The sequence below is a fragment of the Grus americana genome, chromosome 2, assembly GCF_028858705.1.
Source record: "Grus americana isolate bGruAme1 chromosome 2, bGruAme1.mat, whole genome shotgun sequence".
In the NCBI taxonomy this organism is placed as follows: domain Eukaryota; kingdom Metazoa; phylum Chordata; class Aves; order Gruiformes; family Gruidae; genus Grus; species Grus americana.
The window spans coordinates 98,007,145-98,027,166 of NC_072853.1; the positions used below are offsets into that span (position 1 = coordinate 98,007,145).

General features: G+C 43.3%; 1 protein-coding gene across 15 annotated transcripts in view; it reads left to right on the forward strand.

The window, feature by feature from the left end:
• The window catches only part of ATXN1 (ataxin 1), a 229,714-nt gene that overhangs the window by 17,815 nt on the left and 191,877 nt on the right, over nt 1-20,022 (forward strand). For 7 of the 15 annotated variants that reach the window (XM_054817210.1, XM_054817209.1, XM_054817206.1 and 4 more), the window contains one exon: nt 11,796-11,894. The exons of the other annotated variants lie outside the window; for them this stretch is intronic. The gene's annotated coding sequence lies outside the window, so the exon portion shown is untranslated. The remainder of the gene's footprint in view (nt 1-11,795; nt 11,895-20,022) is intronic. 15 annotated transcript variants of the gene reach the window in all.

A 20,022-nucleotide genomic window follows, 5' to 3' on the forward strand; every position in this document is an offset into this window, starting at 1 on the left:
CCGGTTGTTCAGAGCCGGCGGGGAGCTGGGACGCTCCGACAGGCTCAAAGGTCCTTTGTGGAGAGCTGGTATTCAGCCCTTGGACAATTTGTGTTCTTGGATGGGCATGGAAAATAACAGCTTTTGTGGTGTAAGTGGGGTTTACTCTGTAGCTGGGCTGTTGTTTTGTTTGTTTGGTTGGTTGTGTTTTTTCCTTGTGTTTGAGAGAGGCTGTGGTGTGTGATGTGTGAATACTGACCTGGGTCATCTCTTAACTTTGGTTCAGGACTTCAAAAGAAACTGGTCACTACTGAGAGCAAAGCTGCTCATCTGTCAACGTAAGCGTGTGAAGTCTGTGTGTTCCCGCCTCAGGGAAAACACTGAGAAGCTTCTGCCCTAGAGAAAGAGCCTGCTACGAGCTTCCACGTAGGGGTCACCTCACCTAGCTAGTGCCGTGTTACTGGTGTCCGCCGTGCTGTTTCTGGCCCAGCTTCTGCAGAGCAGGGTGCTCCGGGGTCTCAGAGCAAGTTTTCCTCAGCAGGATTATATTTCACGTTCGGGGGGTGGGGGTAGAACCATTTTGCAAATGCCTGTCCATCGCATGGTTCAGCTTCCAGGTGCCCAGGGAGGCCTGAAGAGGAATGAGCAGATGCAGAGGACTCCTGGAAAGGCAAGAGAAGGAATGATCATATTTTACTGTAAAAGTTGGTGGCAATATGTATGCCCTGTTCCTTCAGCTAGACCTCTCAACTAGGCCATGAAGCAGTTTGACTCATACTTTACGTGCGTCGCTGCTGAAAGCTGTGAATATTGGCCCTCTTAACAACTGATTTCTGCAGAAAGGAGGAGAATTATTTCTAGAGCTGATTCTTGATCAAGCAATTTGGTGGGCCTAATACTGGCATCTCTCCAGGAGCAGGAAGGAGAAGGAAGTCTCGGGCTCATTTTAGAAAGATGTCTAAAGTTGTGTTGGTACGTTGGTTAAACTAAGCCAAGTTCTGTGTTTTGCTCCTAGTACTTGTTCCCAGAATATACCATAATGGGTTTTTTTGAACAGCTTCAGCTTATGTTGTCAATGTGAATTAATTAACATTAGTATGAACTGCATATTGTCGAGTGGAATTTGTTTTTCTATGTCTTCTGTCGTGCTCAAGGTAGTTCAAACACTTTTAAAATAATCAGTTCCACTATAATAGTGTGGTGGCTCTGTAGACCAACGTAGCCGTCCTTCTGGGTGCAACAGGAGATCAAATTCAAGGATAGTTTTGCTTATTGGAGTGGGAAGAATACTGGTTGTGATGTTAGTATTACTCTTGCTATTTTTTAAAAAGCATCTGTGACAGGCTCCTTATTTTGGCAGGCTGGATTCTGCTGTTTATTACTTCATTTATAACTCAATGCAGTGTAAACAGAATGATGAAGAATTGCAGGGCACGTTATTCACGAGCTGTTGTTTAAACCTCATTGTTGCATATCTAGCCCTGATTATTTCACATCATGACATACTACATGAAAAGGCTGGTAGCCCTCGATTTCCTGAAACAAAACCAAAGCTTCCTTTTATGACCCTGCGAAAGTATATTGTAGCAAAGCAGATAAACCAGATTTCAGCCTAAGATGGTAGAATCCTGTTGATTTGTGTGAAAAATGAGGGTTCCGTTAGTTGTCTGCAGGTCTCCGGAGGAGAGGGAGGTGCCTTGTATCACTCAAAACCAATTCCTTTCAGCTGGCTGGAGAGAAGTATGGATAGCATCCAACATACAGACGTCCCCAAGTACAAGGATTATAATGGAAATGTTGATGACCGGTCAGTATAGAGATACTAGCAAGTATTTGTATAACTCAAGAGTTGTTGACTACTGTAGACATGTTGTTTTAGGCCCAGTTCCCACTGGTGTTCCTTCTGTTGACTTTTGGAGGGTTAGGATCAGACCCCTTTGGCTCAAATTTGGAAGTTGATTAAGACTGAAAGATGCACGCACGTTCTGAAGTCAGCCTCCAGTTTCAGAGGGGAGAACCGTGGAAATAACCGACCTGTACAATGATACTGAAGTACTTCATTGCATGATCAAGCCATACACTGAAAATAAAGCTTTTCTTGAGTTATTTGGGCTATTTCATTTTTGTACTGTAGCTTGTAGTGTTGTCTGTTAATGGAAGGCTCGACATGCTTTTTGCGCATTCCTTGTAAAGCTGTTCTTTGACAAAGAGAAAAATCTATCTACCTGATTAACATGCACCTTTCTGTATACGGGAATAGGCATTCATTATTTTCAGTTTGAGCTATTACATGGAAGCTTCTCCAAAACTTTGGCAGCTTGGTAGGAAGAAGTGGCAGTTCAGTGCATTCTCAGCTCTGTAGCTCTAATGTGTGTTGCTTTTAAAGACACCTACATGTTGTAATAAAAATACCCCTTATAGCCAAAGATACGTAACCACAGTCTAGATAATTACAAAAGAGAGAGACTCAACTAAGTACTGAAACAGGAAAAAAAAAAAGCAAAAATGAAAGATTGTTGTGTTTTTTTTTAAGAGGAGTAGAAATGATAAAGGAAAGAATTACTATTCCATAAATATATATATAAAAAAAAGCTCAGTGGTTCACTATATGTTAAAGTTGTTATCGGTTAGGGAATATACGTGGAACAAAAGTCTGAAACACTAAATACTATAAATTCAATTGATATTCAGGGTTCAGTTGCACTCCAGAAAGAGAATAAATGCGTAGCTTTGCTAAAAACAACAAAAGCCAATTTGGGGAAATGTATGAGTACTGCTAGAAAAGCTGAACAGTACATCTCTATGTAAAATTGCATGTGACTGGTGTACGTGCTGTTCTGTCACAGCTAGGGCTGCTGAAATTGTAAGCAGGTAGCAAAAATTTACTGTTTAATATTTCACGGATAATGATTGTTCTGAATGCTTTAAATAGCACAGGAAATGTAGTGTCACAAACTTGACATTTGAATATTAATATTGATATTGATACTGAAACAGTCTCACCACAAAGAATGCCAGGACTGCAGGAGGAAGGACAGCATTTTGATCAGATAAAGACAGAAAAGTTTTAAAGTCCTTCAGATAAGTTGAAAAAATGCCTTATGAAAACTGGGGCAAAATTACCTTTCAGGATTGGACATTTTATATCCAGTTTTGGGAATATCCCCATACAGGTAAAGTTGGAAGCAGAGAGCTGTTTTTCTGTCATTTCTGTCCTCCCCCGCTCCTCCCCCATTTGCTGTTTGATGAAGACTGTCTCAAAAAGGTTAACAGTACAGGGCTGCAAAGAGGTTTGGATTCACTTGTACAACTATATGAGTGTATGCGGGTTCAAGAAAAGGTGCATGGGGATGTATAGTCTTTACTGTCCATTCTCAAACTTGCTTGAGATGTATGGTAGGTTATCTTCTGTAACACCAAGTTTGGGCTATGGGTTACTTTATAATAGAGACCTTTCTTTTCTAAGCACAAAGTAGGTCTGACTGTCCCTTTTTTTTAACAAGCAAGCTTGCTCTCCCCGTGTCTCTGTGCTGATGAGTGCGTGCACAGTCCCTTACTGGAAGTTCATTATGGCTTGCCTGGTTCTTACAAAAATCTGTGGTGACATCAGAAGGAGAACACAGCACTTCAAATACAAATAGACAGTAAGTTGCAGCCTACCTACATGATGGAGCCCAAGGACTGTTGCCTCTTTGCATTCACAGTATAACAAACTTCCCCCCAAAAGGATGCAAAATAAAGATGGAGACTGGTGAAAATCACTAATGATACTGTAATTTGCTAACAGAAGAGGCCAGCCAAAGCCAAGCCCATGTGAGGAACAGGAATATTTCTGTTTGTTGCTCGGCATAGTGCAGTGTTGTTGTGGATGGTACCCTGCTGTTGATAAATCTCTTCTTGATAGCTTTTTGGCAATTATGTTGTTATGTAGATGATTTGGTAAGTCGCTTAGCTGGTGATAGTGCTGATGGGTACATGGCTTCACAAAATTCCTTATCACAGAGTATGTAGAGCACATTTTTGGCTTTGTACTGCCGGTGCAGTTTGTGCTAGTTTGATTCTAACTGTTTAGCTATGTGCAAGCTAGTTAAAGGAGTTTTCTTTTTCTGGGGACAGGAAGGAAAAGTTTGTCAGCCTCCTTTCTGAAAGTGTTTTGGTACTTGTGACTTCTTTTTCCCTTCAAAAATACATCTCGCACTTTCAGACTCTCTTATTTTCTGATGTGATTAATGGTAACTTATCTTTAAAACACAAATGCAATTTTAGCATACTTTTGCACTATATAATACTCTTCTCTGCACAAGCTGCTTACCAGACAATTTAAAGAGATAGGTGTGTATTTAAAAAACAAACACACAGTTTACCTTCTGAAATACTTACATACTCACAGTCGTAGGTGCTGCAACATATTTGTGCCAAAGTTGCACCATTCTGCTTTGCCAAGCGTAAGCAGCTCCCTTCAGCCGTGTGTTATCCACTGTAAGTAGGAGGAGGAATCGGGCAGGTCGCTAGAACCCCTGCAATGCCTTTGTGTCTCAGCGGCGGTAACCTATGCAGAAACGACCCCTCTGAGGTACCTTTTGCAGGGGGATCCTGGATCCCTGGCAATTGTCAGCATTCCTGTCCAAATGGTGAAATAACAGCACTTTTATTAAGAAATGCAAATCCTCCCTGCTGCTGCTGTGCATGTACAAACCGGGCAGACTCCTGACCCCCCCGGTGATGCCAGTGGTGGTGTAGTCTGCGCGAGTTGTTGAATTCATTAGGGACAATCTCATTGCCACTGAGGAGACCTGGACAAAATAGTAACACGTGGAGATCTTACTCTCCAGGGCTGTGAGGTTTGTAAGGTGATTCACAGCATGTACAGAGTGGATGGAAAATGTTGTCCTGGAAGCATTCCAGTTTGTTATTACTTTGAGGTCATTTTGCCCAGGCACAAATGCTGATGATTGTACGGGGAGCCTCTAGAGCTACAAAGATTGGAGGGTGAATCTCCCACACCTTAGGTTAGGTTGTAACTAGTGAATGACATTTTGTTTTGTGGCCAGCTATTCACCTAACTATCCAGACCTCTGTTCTAAATAAAAACCAAGAAAATAAAATAGGAGACTTTGGCCTGTTACAAGATGGGTTGCTGTTGCAGATGATTACACAGATTTATTTTACTGCCTGTTCCTACCACCAAGATTTACAAAAGCATCTTGATTTTGAACTACCCAGAAACACAGCCCAAACTGAGAGTAATCATAATGAAGCAATCTACTTTTTTTTCTTTTACATCCTATACTTGCTCTATTTCTTCAACTGTTTCCCAAAGTATCAGCTGCATCTACTGTCAGTGATAGGATAATAAGTTAAATGAATCCTTCTCTTTCTTTTTTTTTTTTTAAATGCTGTAGTATAGCTGCTCTTAGGGACACAGTAGATTGTTAAGATAACATTAATCTTCTGATTTAGTGCCCGAACCTGCTCCCTTGATGGTAGTGCAAGTCAATGGAATTAGGATCAGACCTTTAAAGAATAAGATTAATAAAAAAATCCTCCCAAACCCCAACAGTAGTATCTTAGAGTTGACCAAGTTAAAAATATGAATGAAAAATTGTGACATATGTCTAATCCTCAGCTAATTTTCATGGTGAATGGAATAATCTTCCATGGAGCTCTGAGTGGCCAATGTGTTATTGTACATCAGGGCCTTATTAATCCATAGATTATTGACAGCATATGGTAACTGCTCCAAAATGTGCCATATACACAACATGCTTTTATCTTTGTGTTATTGTTTAAAACTACATTCTAATGTGTCACTGGGGATATATGTAGTCTTGGAAAAACTGTTTGCACTGTGGTATTTGCTAGCAATATGGTATGTGGCCAGGATGTACACTAGATATTCAAATTATGTATGCTGCAGAATTTGCAGAATTTGTGAATTTGCATTTTAAAATACTTGTCATTTTTGGAAATACCCAGAGGTGTAACTGTCCACAACTTCCCTCTACTAAGTAATTATTAAATGTTTGCTTTTAAAGCTGAATCGTTAGCCAGCTGGGGAGTGGGTTTCCCAGCTAGTGATTTTAAAACCTTAAAGTTAGGACTGTGACCCACAAATTTTTCTTAACATTATTGCTGTCTGTTGATTAATACGCTTGAAGTACTGAAGCCTGGTAGCCAAATGCCCTGCCTCCCTGAGCGCAGTTTATTACCCAGCCTTTCAGAAGAAGTGATAGCATGCAAAATCACAGCCTAATTTAATCTAATCTGGACATATGTCACCTGGCATCAGTTGCCCAAGGAGAAAAAAGTTGTTTACGCCTCTAGTCAAAGCCACCCATTGCAGATGTGAACCCTTGGGAGTAGGGGTTCAAACCCTGCAAGAGCAGGTTGACATCTGTCCTTCCCAGGGGGACATTTCAGAAACCAGGGGGTGGGGTATGGGAGTGCCCTGGGGGTCTTCTGCCTGAAACAGTGAAAGCTGGGACCTCGCCTGCCTGTGTGCTGTTGAGGGACCAGGAACTGCCTGGAGGCGGGCAACCAGATTTTCATTTCTGCCGTCTGCCCCTGCCCGCCCTTTGCTGTTGTGTGTCGGTGAGGCCGATTAGTTTTTTGTGGTACTTGTGGGATTTCAGTGTGATGAAGAGCACTAAGTAGAAATGCATTCATTATACCTGTAGCTTACTCCAGTGGGCATCCCACTAACTTCAGAGATGACTCCATCCAGCAAGTCCTCCACATTTTGGGCATTTCACTTCCCCAGGGGGCTGCAGGGCAGGGGGATTTCTTGCCCCCCCTCCATCCTTGAGCAAACTGCCCCGTGTTTGCAGTGAGCGCCCGCTAGCCCTCAGATAATATCTGTGGCTTTTCCGTGAAGTCCCTCTTTCCCAGGTGGGGGAGATGCTGGTGGCAGGGCCTGCCGAGCCTCTCCTGAAGCCCCTGGTGTCAGGGAGGGGCTTGGGCTTGCCTCTGGCCGCAGGGCTCCCGGACTAAAACCACCACCCCATGTCTCCTGACCATCGAGGCTGGCCGCATCCCCAGCCCCACCGCGTTTCCTGGAGCGATGGTGTGCGATGAGGTGCTCCCTGCTTGCAGGACCATGCTGTGCTCAGCGCTCCCACTGCGCCAGGGCAGCGGCTGCTCCTCACAGGGTTTTTTTCCGGTGCTCCTTGCTGCTTCGGGATCAGGTTTATCCCAAGTGGGTGCCCAATGCCAGTGGCGCAGCTGGGGCATGAGGTAGAAAGAGGGATCAGGCGCGTGGGGGGCTGCCTGCGAGCCCGCACGCCTTCTGTAAAGTTTCAGGATAGCTGGAAAATGTTAAGGCAACTAATTGCTAAGCTTGGAGTTTGTTTAAATACACCCCAAATGTTGCATAAGGTCTATAACCCAAATTTTCCCATCCTTTAGGAACGTTGTCCCTTTTGGGGTAATTGGATACAACGTGGTATCGTGGATACAACAGTGCTGCACCAGGCATGCGTAGCTGTGGGGAAAGTACACACCGTTGCAGTCTTCGCTGGAGGTTGCGTACTGTAAAGCGCTGTTGGTTAATTGGTTTGCAGTGTAATGGTGGTTTTTAGTTTGTACTCTGTGGTGGCAGTAGTGACCGGTGACTGTGGTCTGTGAACCAGCTGAGGAGAGGCTGCCTCTGAAGAGCAGTCCCTCGGGAAAGCAAGCTGGCTGTCAGCTGGCGCCCGGTCACTCTGTGGAGGGATTCACTTTTACTGGGAAAAACTTAGGGAGCTTGGAAATAGAAAAAGATTGAAAGCCTGCTCAGCTTTTCCACAGGTGAAGTGAGATTGTGAAGTTATCTTTTTGGTGTGCTGATTGTTTTGTAGACTATTAATTATATTTTTTTCATTTTCACATTATTTCTCCTGCGTCTTTCCTGTACATTTTCAGTTGATTGATACCTCTGTCTTTCTCTTTGAATCTACGTGCATTTTTTTGATATCCAAAATTCTTTATTGATCTAATAAAGTAATTAAACTGGGTGGCTTTGAACACACGGTAAGGTAGCTTAGTGAATTTATTTAAAAAGTAATGCTTGACATACAACGTCTGTGAAGTCACCAAATGTTCTGTAAGCAGTGTTGTAGTTATGTCTGTTTTCAGAGAACTTAAGAGTTTGCTGGAAGAGTCATCCTTCGGAGTAAAATATTTTCTGCTTGTTTTCATTATGAAAGGGAATAAACTGTTACTGTCAGTGTTTGTGGGAATCCATCCGTTCATCAGACCTTGTAGTAAATGATAATACTCCCCTGGCCATTTTTGAGATACCAAAGCGTGGAAGTGAAAAAGCCCTCATTTCATTATTTAGATGTTATGCAAATAATCCTTTTTTTCCTTTTTTGCACTATCTCTGTCAGCTTTTTAAAAATTCCAGTGCACCCCCAGTAGATGGGCCTGAACCAGGAGAAACCAGTCCTGAAAGTTCAGCCTGGTTCGTGTCTGAGCGTGCCGCTTCTCTTCCTTCATCGCGAATTCACAGCAACCCGCTGACATGATAACGTGGAGTGAGCTGCGGAGTCATCCGCAGCTTTGCTCAATCTTGAACAGCCAGGCTGGCAAGAGAGTGGAAAATGCTCTTCAGTGGGAGGTTTGATGCTTGGAAAAGTCTGAGACGGAGCACAGTTGTGTGACACGTACAGGAGAGGATTCTCGCTCGGATGGGGACGGATGCTCCTGTCCCGTGCCCGTGGGTTGCGCGGTGCAGGGCACCGGAGGAGGAGCAGCAGGTTGTGCCCGCGGGGCAGGCGGGAAAGCTGCCTGCCCTTCCTAGCTGTGTTCCTCTGGCGCTTTGGTGGGCCTTGCCCACACGTGGTGGCAGGGCAGTCTTCTTTGTGCTAGCACAGCCAGGACCCACGGAGCCTTGCTGGAGTTCGTGAACTGTGTGATTAGTATCCTTTTAGCTTCCAGTCGGCTGTAATAGTACCAGGAGGCTGTTTCTACTTTGCATAACTTACTGGAAAAGGTATTTGTACTTTCCTACGTGTATGCCTTATAGAGAAGAACATGCAGCGTGGCTTTTTGTCAGGAGACAGCATGAACTGTATTTTCCAGCGTCGTGATCAGCAAATGTGAAATCTGCATCAAAATGCTTTTCCCAAGCATCCTTTAGGCCGACTAAGGTGAAGTGCTGCTGGGTGTGCAGGATGCTCACACCGGAGCTCAGGGCAAGTGCCTACTCTGGTCCCCACTGGTGTCAAGGGAGTTTTTCCACTGAGTTTATTAGTAGTTGAACCAGGAAAGTGATCTGAGAAATCTTCCACCCTCAAGGATGTGAAGTAGGAACGAATGGGAGGAACCCTAAGTGATATGAGGGAAGCAGTAGGCCAGGAGAAGGAGGGTCCAATAAAATCGGATGATAAAACACACCCATAAAACTGCAGAACTTTATGTTTGAAAGAGTAGCTCCATGCCTATATGCTTGGCACAGGTTCCATTTTTAACTTGCTTCCGGCTTCCTCCTGCCAGAGGGGTGGTCCGTGTGCCTGCCCTCTGCAGCCGGAGAGTCCCTGGTCGGGTCGTGCCAGTGGTGGCAGAGGGCCGTAGCCAAGGGAGATAACAGAGTCTTCCCTGTAGCAGTCGTTGCTCTTGGGTGGGCGTGCTTGGCTGGTTTTCCAGATCATAGACTTCAGGCAGTAGGGCATTAGAAGTATTATAGGCTATTAAATATATTGTTGGAGCATCTGGCTGCGCTAAATGCTGCTTTTTAATAGAGTTCAGATTCGACATTTTTGGGACTGAGAGGGTTTGGACGTAAACTTTGTTAATTTGGTTTTGAAAAAGGAAGTTTTTTCATGCTTTGAAGGAAAAAAATACGAAGACAGAACTGCAAGTATCTTCCTTAAATCAAAATTTTCTGCCTGAAATGGGAACAACTCAGCAGAACAGTTTAAGTAAACATGGCCGTAACTGCTTATCTGAGACACTGGCATCCTCTCTTCTTACTGCGTTACTTTTTTGTGGTATCCTGGCGTCTCTCAGTCACCAAAGTGTTTGTTCTTGCAGCACATCCTTCACAGGCATGTACTTTTACGTCCTTTTGATAATAGCTACCAAGATTTGAGGCTTCATCTGAAGAGCTCGTTCCAGGAGTGGAGGTTTTTTGCACCTCTGTAGATGAGATTTTTGAATTGCTGTCTGAAAGGTCTTTCATCCTCCAGCTCCCACTTTCTGTCTACCTCGGTTGTGGGTTCTTCATTTATTATGGGGGGGGAAAATAGAGGCAACTGTTCCTGAGTCATATCAAGTTAGTGTTCAGCACAGAACAGGATAAAATCCAGGCCAGAGACTGCAAGTGACTGATGATGTCCAGTTGTAGCCTATGTGGGGGGTCAGTGAGTGTAGTATAAACACTGGGAGAATTGCTGAAAATCACAAGAGGGCAGGGAGTTAGGTACTGTCCTCTAAAGCTGGTGCCTGAGCATGGAATCGTGTTTCTTCTACTAGGTAGAAAAAATGTGCTGTACTGTGAGAATGGCTTATTGATACCTAATAGTACAGCTGGGGTAGTTTTGCCTGTGTGTGTTAAAATACTGTACACTCACACTGGGTGTCTTATCCAGGGATCACTGCCACGATGTAAATAACTTTTGTGCACTTTAGTGCTTCCACTGTACTGTTGCTTGAAACTTCATTATTAAAAATAATTTCTATTTAAGTTAATATTTTTGCTCTTATGACTAGCTTCTAAAGGACCAATTTGTTTTAATTAGTACATGAACAACAAAAAAAATGTTTTAGTCACAGAGTGTAGGATAATAATTTATTTGATAGGTCTAGTAAAGTAAAAAATTCTGTGATACTTGGTAGAGTACTTCTGTATGTTCTGTAGCATATTCTTTAAAGTAATGGAAGAATAAGAAATAAAAAGTGAGAGGAGGTGGGGTTTTTTCATAGGAATTGGTGTGTCTGTACATTTGTGAGGGTCTAGTATATGTTTTTTCTCTTTTTGGCTATGTTACAAGGAATGAAAACAAGTAAAGAAAGAGCGAAAAAGATGACTGTGCCTCTCTCTGCTGGTTCTGTTATGCTTCAGTCTATTGCATCAGGACATGGGAAGTGATCTCAACCGTATTCGTAGTCATGTTTTAAAAAAAATGGTACTTCTTGGTGAAATAGTCTCCAAAATTATAAAGCTAGTACACATGCAAATGTAAGTATGTTGCACTGCCGGTGTCAATCTAGTACATAAAGAGCTTCACAACTGTTTGGATCTGCTCTTCTTTCATAATGGGCTGCAACTTGTTTACTAATGCTTGAAAGCATGTACACATCAAATAAATCTCTGGTATTTGGGCCATAGTGTACCAGCATTATGCAAAGGGAAGATTAACCACAGTCTATATTAAGCTACGATCCACTTTACTCTTGATTCCTAGCTATACTAAATCAACCAAACCATCAAAGAACAAAATTAGTGGAAGGGTTCCTCAGACAATAGATTTGTTTCCATGTTTATTTGCGTTATTGTTAAGAAAAGGGCAATCAGAAGAGCAAATCTCCTTCAGCTCAGGGCATTATAAATTAATCATAAGACATGAAGTGAGCTTTTGGGTGTGGAAAACTAGCAACAGATGCAAATGCTACATAGCTGCATCGTATGGTGTGTACAGTGTTGCTCCAACAGCTGAGAGACAATACGCTCGCTTGGACTGCTGGTGCTGTTAATAGATAGTCTTTAGCAAGCATTATATTGGCAAATCTGACACAGAATGAATTTGCAACAGTGACTCAAAACACTTTCCTAACATGAAGCATCTTTATTGCATATCATTTTAGCTCTTTCCTGTTTTTACTCTGTTCTCTTTCAGTGAAAAGGTCAAGAACAGCAGTAGCTCAGTGGCTGAATTTTTCAGAAGTGCTTTACAGCAGGGAAAGTGGGGAAACCTCTTAAAGTGGTGTCTTATTCAGTAAGTTAAGCCTTTTGTTCTTCAGTTAATTTATTTTCCCTGGGTTGTTTTTTTTTTTTGTTTGAATCTTATGTATCAGATTAATTAAAGTGACATTGTGAGGATGATGAACTCCTCATCCCCACCTCAGCTTTCCCCCTTCCCCAGAGGTAGCCTTTGCTGTATGAAACCTATCAGTCCACCTTGCTAGACATGGTAGCGTTGAGTCAACTGTGTATTTTCGTAACATGACTGTCCATCTGCGCTGAATGTGGTTTGTTGCCATATTCAGGTTCGGAGAAGTACAATCTAGAGCATGTGCCTCTTTCTCCTTCGCTTCCCTGCACACGTGTGTGCGCACACTCGCACACTTGAATAATCCTCTCCCTTTGTCATTGTGCTCTGAAAGCCACCAGCTGCATTAATGGGACATTTTCAAAGCCCCAAACATGAGCTTTTGGGCTTTCCTTAGAGCAGTAAGATAGGTATATTTGATACTTTTATCGCTATAAGGAATTTTTTTTTTAAAAAAAGAGATCTGTGTCCTTTACGGTAACAGTTAGAAATGGAGGCACACAGAAAAATTGTCCTGATGTAGCTAGAGCTTCAGCTGGTGCTTTACTGTTGATTCAGATGGAAGGTCAGAGCCTTAAAAAGTGCTGAATATTCAAATCTAATTTATAACATTAAATTAGGATGGCTTATAAGTTTAACTAGCCTTAAGGGTGCTAAGTATTTCCAGCTGAGGCCAAAAGGACTTTCAGCTGGTCAGCAGTTCTTGTGATTGGGCCTGATACTACTTACTGTAATTTTCTTGCACACCTGATATTGCTACATTTTTTGCAGGTATGAGTTTCTTTGCTCACATCTTTTCATGCCTCATTTGCTAACTCTTCTGTTCTGCAAAACTGGCAGGATGACAGCAGGCAACTCCCTCATCCTTTTGTGTTAGGACTAATCCTCAGGGTTCTTTCTGATGTGTCTCCAGAAATATGTATTCAGCTTAGGCTGAATGCTGATTTGATTTGTAATACTAAAATGTGGACAGTGCAGATCGCTTTCTAAGTATTTTCTGTCTCTTTTAAAAAGAAATCATTGTAGAGGTGTACATGAACACTTCCAGAGTTTTAAGCTCTCTGTCACATAAAAAATGTTTTTAAAAGGCATGTGTCAAAGTACATCTGTATAAGTACTTTGCTGAATCTCTACATTTGGCTTCGTTTAGCATACTTGGAACGTTATGAATAACAATTAGATGACCCATCATCTAACAGGTTGTGGTATTTTAGTGCTCTGAATTGTATTTTTCTGCTTTGGCATGATAGACAGACTTTTAGTTTGATTTCAGATTATATGGCTTGTTTTCACTTCAGTCTTTATTTAACGTATGATTTAATTAAAATTTTGTTGCAGTGATTGATAGTTGCTTTATTTGATACCTGTTTATAGGCATTTATTCATTACTTTTTCAGTGTACTGGTATTTGTCAGAAGAGAATGATATTCTTTCTTATGTCAATGCAAATGAGGCTATGAATTACTGTAATTTTGGGATACATTTCTGGTATGAGCAAACAGTATTCCCTTGGTGAGTTTTCCGCTATGGAAAACTGGGTTATGCATAATATATTTTAGAAAAGACCTGTATTCCTCTGAAGGAATGGCATTGTGCAACGCCTGGAAACTATAAGAATCTAAGTGTATGTATATTTGTATTCAAAGTATGCCTCAGCATCTGCAGTGGTGCTCCTCCTGGTTCACGTAGGGCACTGGAAATGGTTGGTTGCAGGTTCTGTTCCTGATTTTTAATTTTTTTTTAATTTTTTCTACCCCAGTTCTGTAGGACATGGGATGGATGGTTCCACTCTGTGCACCTCGGTGTGCAGTCACCTGGCAGGTTCTTTCCAGAGCTGCCCTGTGTCTGCTGCTGGTGTGGCCGCGTCGGGTCCTGAGGTGATGATACCCACGGTCACTGGAGATCAAAATGAAAGTCACACAGATCTGTGACTTTGTATTTTACTGACAAGTACAAAAGGCTTTAGCAAAATTACTACTCAAGAGTAAGCTGTGGGAGGATGGAGGATATGATATATTCTTCCCTGCTAAAATCATAGCATTAACATTTTTGGCAGTGTCGCTGAGCTCCACAGTAACTTCTGGTTTACATTTTAAAAATGCACCAAATAGCATATATTGTTTAATTCCGGGTTGCATTACGCAACAGAACACGATTGCCTCAGTGAAGCACATCTGCATTGCGAGAGTAAACTCTCCTGGGAAGCAAGCGCATCTTCCACAGCAGTCGGAGTGAGGCGTGGGCAGGGCATTGCTATTTTGGCAAGCAGAGGGAGCCAGCGTTGGAAAGCTGCCTCACCTTTCACTTTCCATGGAACTTACCCTTTCTCCCTGTTTCAGGCATCAGCCACTGCCACTTGCTTCTCCTAGTGCTGGTGTGGGGCTGGGGATGCTTTCAGTGGTCGATTAAAGCATTCACCGGGTTTTGGGAGCCATGGTCTTTGCTGTCTGGCTGGCTTGCTTGTGATCCCTGAGCAGCGTAGGCTATTAGGGAGCAGTAAGGAATGCAATTCAAAAAACATCTAGAAGAGCTAAGAAGATGTTTTGGTTTTGCTAAAAAAAACCCCCCAAAACCAAAACCACACCTCAGTGATAGTATCTCTTTAACTGATGAGTTGGCAGCAGTTGATGGCAGGTACAAAATTCTTGTCATTTTTATACTGTGTTTCAGTTTGCATCTTCCAAGCGCCTCTCTTGCTGGAAGCAAAGTCAGGCTCCTGCTGTCTCAGTTCAGCTGAAGTTCTTCCTGTCATCCTACAGCTTGGTTATCAATCCTCCTGTTGCTCTTATCAGCACACATTACATTTTTATGGCAGTGTTTAGCAAAGACTTTCCAACAGCGCCTATGACAGTGTAATTGGACCTCTCTGATAGAAATTATTCCCTCTTTAATGGGGGGCTCTGGATGCTTTCTAACATGGCTTTCTTTGAAGCAGGCTGGGTGTCTGGTCGGCTGGTCTGTAATGTGGGTGCACAGAATTTCACCAGGCACTATTGGAAGTAGTTATTCATGGTTTGCTGTTAAACTGCAAGACTGGAGTGAGTGAGATTCCCCAGGGGTCTGTCCTGGCTTTGGTAATACTCATTGTTTTCATTATTGAAATGATTGATGGAACAGAGAGAGCAGTTATTAAATTTATATAGGATAAGAAGCGTGGAGGGGGGGCTGCAGGCTCCTTGCAGGGCAGGATTAAAGTTCAGAGCTGCCCTGGCTAACTGGAGGAACGGTTTGGGGAAAAAAGCCCCAGGATACAAACTTAGAAGCACTGTACAGGGATAGAAATACCCAGTTGCATGACACAGGATGGGGAATGGCTGACTCAATAGTGGTCCTACAGCAGAAGTCTGTGAGCTGGAGTTGGGCTGTGCTAGAGGCAGTTTGGCCTGGTTTAGTTGAATAGGGTGTTAAAAATCACAGCTGGTTCCCAGACCACCAGAGAAAACCAGCCTGCAGCATGTCCTGTTCTCCTGTCCCCTGGGAACTGGGCTGCCAGTGTTGTGCTGAGCGGGCAGCTTTTCCTTCCCTCCCCTGCCTGCTTCGGCACCGACCCTGGAGCTCGGCCACCCTGCAGCTCCATCGTGAGCGCCTGCGGGGAAGAGCCCCAGCTCAGCTCCTCCCGGGCCTGATCTCCGTGCGTAGGGCAGCGCATCGGGGAGTGAAGGGGATGGTAGACCTCACACCAGGGGTGTCATACTGTCACACAAGGAACAAAGTTTCTGCATCCCTGCCCCTTGAAAAAACACTGGTTTGGGGTGGGTAGAGAAAAGGCCCGAAATAACCCATCCACTCCACTCAGTGTTGGAAATGGCTCAACATCTAGTTTGGGGCACAACGCAGTGGAGAGCCAGCTGGACAGCGTCCAAGGAGAAGGCTGTGAAAATGATCAAAGATTTGGAAAACATGACCTGGGAAAGAAGATGAAAGAATTGGGATTGTTTAGTCTACAGGGGAGAAGGCCAGTAACAGACGTGATAGCAGTGTTCAAGTATGTGGAAGGCTCCTACAGGGAGGAAGGGAATAAACTGTACTACACGACTGCTGGGGTTAAGACAAGAAGAAATGGGCTTAACGTGAAGGTGGCAAGCCTTAGGTAAACATTTAAGAAAGCTTTCAAGTGATAAGGGTATTTTGGTGCTGCAGTCATTTGCCTTTGAGAAAGCTGTGGAAGCATCACCACTGGAAGTTTTTATAAAACAGACAAACCTCCTCCAGGAATATTTTGGGCATCGCTTTGGGGAAGGAGGTGGAGTACATGCTTCTGGAGGTCATTCCTGAGGGAATAATGAAGATGCGGGTTTTTTGGGTTTTGGTTTTTTGGTTTTTTTTTGGTGATGCTGTGAACTTAGGTAATCTCTAATAACCCTATCAGAAGATAGTGGCAATTCATTATTGCAACACATCAGTGGTAAATAGACAGCTGATTTATGCACAAAACCCGATGATGTTATCCTTCTGCTCTCTGTTCTAGTTTAAAAAAAAAAATCTGTGAGTAAGCTAATTTTACTGGAATGTTTCAAAAGGCTGTTCCTGTAAATATATTACTCTATACAGAAATAGAGGAAGTAATGTTGGTTGGCTTTGCTTATTGAACTATTGTGCAAACACAATGAGTACCCACTAATACGTAGCGTGGCCGTAGTAAAGCCATCAGTACTCCATGAGGCACGGGAGTTTTACACTAGAGCGTGAGGATGTATTTTCAACCTAGATGTTTGTGCACTTATGTGCTTTCATGTGGAGTCGGGGAGCAGGCTGAGAAGAGCTAGGCTTTAATTACCTCATTGCTATCTATATACATGAGTTATTCTTCTCCGATGTCTTGTTACATTAAGTGCATGAGACAGCAATTGAAGAACAAACCTCAAACTTGTCCTTTGTATCTTAAGCCAAAAAGCACCTTGGCAGCTCCTGCAGCCACTGTGATAGCATCTTCCCATACGTTTGCTGCTCAGCGTATGGGGGTGGCACAGGTGAAGAGGAGAGGTTCTTCCCCGTAGCGTAACCTCTTGTCTTGCGGAGAAATGGCTTGCGGTGTCCCCATTACATGTTTTCCTCCTCCTTTTGTTTTCACTGGAGGATCACCTCCATGACTTCGCAAGTTTCTGCAGGTCCCCTGAAGCCATCTAACTCAGTTTCTGCTACAGAACAAAAAAGTATTTTTCTTTCTGAAACCCAGCTTCCCCTGTCCTCACTGCTGTGCAGGGCAGGGAGGAGGAGGTGCTGCTATAGCCCGTGGGAGCAACCTGAGTGGTGGAGGTGCTACAGGACACCCATAGGAGAGACTCCTGAGCAGGTAGGGCCAGACAGTTTAGGTCCTGTGAGAGCAGCCAGGCTCCTTGTCTCCTGCTCAGCGCAGCTCCCAGCTTGACAGCCCTGAGGGATGTTTTGTCACTGTCATCCCTGTACTGGCAGAGTATGGTGCAGAGTCACCATGTGCCCAGCACAGATTTAGCAAGGCTTATCGTAATCCTGGCAGGATCCACACTAACTCCAAGCGGTCAGACATCACCACACGTTCATGTCCCCGGCCCTGCAGCTCTGGCCACGCGGTGCTGTGCTTATGCCAAGAAACCTGCTGCTGAGCCAGTCCTGGTGCTTCTGCATCTGGAAGAACTGCCCTGAGCACTCAAGAGTTGCTGGCCATTACCCCTTTGCAAAAGCTTCCTCCTTCTGGTCTGCTGCTGTGCAGGTCTGTGACCTGATTGAGCATGATAACAAAATGAGGGCATGCCTTCACATGTGCACATATTTTAGCTTCTTGCCTTTTTTTAATTTGAAATACTAGCATGCATTTCTCTCTGTCCCAGTGTATCTGCTGTGCATCAGCAAACTAACCTTCTTCATGAGTTTGAGTGTCCCATCTCACGAGAAATGAATTGGCACTGCTCCTCCTGTGGAGGGTTCTTCAGGGGGATTTAAAGCCCTGATTTCAATTGTGACTAAAATCAGCAAGCAGGAAAACTTCATTAAAATAATCAGCTTCTAAATCTTATTTTGCATTTACTCTTTTTAGTTATTGTCCTTAAAGAAGGGAATGCTTTCAGTACTTGAAATAATTTTATGTATCTTTTTTTAAACTTAGACTACATTATATTTCTACAGATGTTCCACCAGTAATCTGGTCCAACATAGATTTCTGTGAGCCTCTAATTTTTCTATTTTTTATTTTAATCAGTGATGCGTTTTCTGTTCACTGTTTACTAGATTATGTTTTTGCATGTGACTTGTATCAGGCTACATTCACATGAAAATAAGTGTTCAGCAAAAACGCACAAAAAAGAGATTTTGAAACATTTCTGTCACGTAACCAAATGCTTCCTTGAAAGAGGAGCTGTGAAATAAGAGGGGAAAAAAGAAAAAAAAACAACTTGTTTTGCATTGAAATTAAGCCATTTTTAAATGGAACAGTTAATTGTAGTTATTAAGTAAATTTTTTTTGGTCACAGTATCTTAGATCAGGATCTATGATTCCCAAAATTCTTAACTCTTGCACATCACTTCCTTTAAGAAATTATTTGAATTCCTATTTTCTTACTAAGTATTTAACTCAGCCTGCACTGAAATGAGGAAGATACCCTCTCTAGCCTGGCAGAAGGGACTGCTACTGCAAGCTGGTGTAGGATGTCAGTCAGTCAGTCAGTCCTGGTTTAAGATGTGTAACTGCCTTCAGTTCCAAGGTCTGATTTTCTTTGAGACTTCAGCAGCAAACACATCCTTCTCAAAATGTTACTTAAAAAAACCCGCAACACCTGAATTCAAACAGTTTCGATAGATACAGTATTTGAATGTAATATGGATCATCACAACCTAGTTTAAAACATGTCTTAATTTACATACATAAATGCACTTATACATTAGTCTGTATGCAGAAGGTGGTGACCTAGCTCCACTGTGCCCAGAGGGAGAGAAGAGGGTTGTGTAGCAGACAGAGGAGAGGAACAGGGTTTGGGGCTTTGCCGTTGTGTTCCCAGTCACGTTTTTGGATCTTGCAAAAGTGACTCTGTCTTTCAAATTCGTCCAGTTGTAAATGAGGAAGTGAGACTGCACACTGGTGAGAGATTTTAGGAATAAAGATAGTAATTTTGTTTTCTGACGTGCTACGTAATCTGTCCCAGGAAAAGGCAAGCAAAACACTACTTTACCACTGTCCCTTCAGGACTGCAGCGATGGCTGTTGGCCCCATGGGGGGCAGCGAGCTCAAGGCACATATGGATCAAGTGTGATAACACTGATCACTTGTGGAGTCTTGCAAAGCTCCCTGAGAAGAAAACTGCCAACATGGGCTGGAAGTAAAGATACTAGACAAACGTAATTTTTTTTCTCTAGTGGGTGTATGAGAGGCCAGTTCTTGGAAACTGGGGAAGGAATTAAGGATGTGATGCTGAGATAAATCTTCAGAGATATGCACGGGTGGAGGATCAGGTGATTCCCCCTCTTCCATCTCTCTTAGCCACAACTGCTGCTGCTGCACACACTTGCTGGCATTGCTCCTGGTGACAGTTCACGCAGGGGGAGAAGTTATTGCTCCTGGCACATACTGCGCTGGTTAACTCAGAGCAACATGAGCTCTGCGCTCTATTGCTTACACCTTTCCCTTCTGCTCTCCTAGCTTGACACCCATCCTCTGCCACCATTGATGCAGGGTGTCACCCTCGCCTAGCTGTGTCTTGCATCTCGGGTTAGATGGATGAGTGCATCTGATGGCTCCTTTTGAAAGCAGATGTACAGAAGTGTGTATATTGCCGGGGGCTGTGGCCGAGAGATGTAGGAACCTTTTTGCAGAACTATCAGTAATGGTTTGTCATCGATTTGTCACTGTTTAGCAGCCTCTGTGCTGAGAGCCCCTTGGTGGAAGTAACGTAGGTGCAGCACTTTCTCCAGGCTGAGGACAAGCGAGTCCTCAGTAAGCCTGTGTCTGAGTTGCAATCACAATCTGTCACTAATTGTCTTCGGGTTAGTTGGCACTCTATGTCCACATGCAAATTGTGCAGTGCATTTCAGGAATCGCCTGCAGAATATATAGAAATATTTGCATCGTGAGTTCAAAGAAAATCAAAGAGCCCACGGAGTGTGA